The sequence below is a fragment of the Ostrea edulis genome, chromosome 5 (assembly GCF_947568905.1).
Source record: "Ostrea edulis chromosome 5, xbOstEdul1.1, whole genome shotgun sequence".
NCBI classification, from domain to species: Eukaryota; Metazoa; Mollusca; class Bivalvia; order Ostreida; family Ostreidae; genus Ostrea; species Ostrea edulis.
Window position 1 is genome coordinate 22,872,769 of NC_079168.1, and position 2,477 is coordinate 22,875,245.

General features: G+C 33.2%; 1 long non-coding RNA gene across 1 annotated transcript; it reads right to left on the reverse strand.

The window, feature by feature from the left end:
• Positions 1-653: 653 nt before the first annotated feature.
• Positions 654-2,240, reverse strand: LOC125652106 (uncharacterized). The gene is made up of 2 exons (XR_007361481.2): positions 2,080-2,240; positions 654-1,316 (listed from the first exon to the last, which is right to left on the reverse strand). It is a non-coding gene; the product is annotated as an uncharacterized LOC125652106 (long non-coding RNA).
• Positions 2,241-2,477: the final 237 nt, after the last annotated feature.

The window sequence follows — 2,477 nt, forward strand, 5'->3', positions numbered from 1 at the left end:
CACTGAGAACCTACTCTACCCCGAATCCCCACGAGTGAATATATATACCGGGATAGATAGATATTTTTTCATAGTTTTGGGGTCTAGAATGAATTGCCTGATTACTCCTCTTTCTTACACCTAACTATATTGTATACTGGATAGATATTCTTATAAGTTTGAGGACAATATAGAACTTGTTTTCATAAAATCCTAAATTCGGTCTCTGTAACTGGAGATTGCTGTAGGTTCCTAATACGTGTGAATGAGGCGCCAGTAGTCTATCAATTGCAAGGGTTCTCGGTATTTGATTGCGATGTCTGTATGAATGATACGCACTTAGACCACTGGAAGCAGATGTCACAATTTGTAGTTGTAACAGATTTCAATGCTCCACAAAGCATCGTTTCCCTCCTTTGGAGTAGATATCATAAAATAGAAACGCATAGTAGTAATTTTTCGCTGAATCAAATAATTTTTTCATACATATTTTGTTGTCTAGAATGAGGCTATTATTTACAGGATAAATGTTCTATAAAAATTCTAGTACGAAAAGACCGTATTTTCGTAAAATCCTAAGGACTACATAATAGAAATAAATTAACCATGTAATATACATTGTTGTAAACCCCATACCCCCTCTATATTTCACACTGACATTAATCAACAAAACATTTGAAGATACACATTTTCAGTTTATTAGTGGAAAAAAATAATTCCAAGTTTTTTAATACAATTTATTAATTGATTCACCAAGCATTAATTAACAAGTTAATTGATTTATAATTAGATTTTAGGAAAAATAACCTAGGCTAATGGGTTTTAACATGAAGATAAGATTTTCATCCAACCCAAATTGTATAATTTCAATTACATGTATATGACATAAATATTTCAAATATGCCAAGGAGTGGTCCCAAATTCTTTCTCTGTTTCAATTATCCATGGAGAGTAAAACCAAAACACAGATCCAGGATTTCAAAGAAATATAGGACAGTGATCACCACTCTGATAGGGAGGGCACCATCTGATCATGATTTTCTGTGCAATAGATGCCAGAGTGTGTGTGTTGCTCCCATATTAAACAGAAGAATATCAACTCGGTTAGGCCACAGATTCAAGACAGTCCAGCACCACCACCAGCAGCAGCAGTTCTTCCAATTAGTCCCCCTTCTGTATCACTCCCATTCCCATGTACATCAAGAGGGCACACTTCATGCTGTATCTGCGAGTGACCAGGTCCAAAGTTAGTTGTAGTCCCAGTAGGAGTAAGGCATGACATCTTCATTTCAAAAGAGGCCATCATTCCTGCCGGGGCTCGCTTCTGTACAAATCACCTACAACAAGACATAGAAGAACTTGAACCTATTGCTGACAACACCATGTTCAACAAAACAGGAGTGACATAATTAATCAATCAAGTTTTTGAGAGCTGAAGTATTGAGAAAAGAGAAAATAAGGTTGGATTTTGACAACAGTGAAAGTCTAACAGTGAGCATCAGAATCTCCTGGGACCCCCTAAAGCTGCTTTTGAGGACTTGCTGACATATGTAAACCTGTAGAATATGGAAACTTGTGCTAGATATTTGTAAATGTTATTTCCTGTATAGATCTTCATGATACTTCTATTTTGGGAACATTATGAAAATAGGCCAATTTAGATTATTTCTCATTCTGTGGCATTTACAAGCAGGTATACATTACATGTAAATGCAATATAATACAAACAATTTAAAACTACAGTGCCTTAGGATATATTCTATTTCAAATATGTATCTAGATGTAATTCTATTCAAATCTATATTAATGCCTGAAATTTTTTTAGATCACAGCTCATAAATTACGTTCTGTCAGTCAATAATGTATTGCACACACATTTAAAATTGTTGGTTAAAAGACCTCAGTATCTTTACATGATTAATACGTATAGGAGTATACAATTATTGATCAAGATAAATACAGTAAAATTTATACAGTATCATTTCTCAAATCGTATTTTCAGAGTCAATATACTGACTCTGATCCCCTATATCGGCGTTGTGTTGTTATTATTCACGCTATGAAATGTACATGTAACAAAAAAGATCATTTGATACTTACTATTAGGTGTCTACAGTAATTTTCCTTTAATCAGGTTTCACAGGAAATGCTCGTTGAACGTGTAATTCCGAGTAAATTCGAATTGAACATGTTTTGACGAGACGTGGTGTCAACTTATTTCGTTACCATTGATATCGATACTCGGTCGTTTTAATACTCAAAAAAAAAAACAAAAAACAAATAACAAAAAATCTATGGAATATGATATGAAACAGAATTGTTCCAATGATTCACTTCTTTACCATGTAAATAGACTACATACTATATTTATTCTTCTTATTTCAGTATTTTAAAATTCAAGTAAAAATAATTTAAAAGTAAAGTTGAACAATCACGGCTTTGAACATCATTTCCAAAATATTTCTTATTTCTATTTCCCAAATTTGGTCAAAAATGCT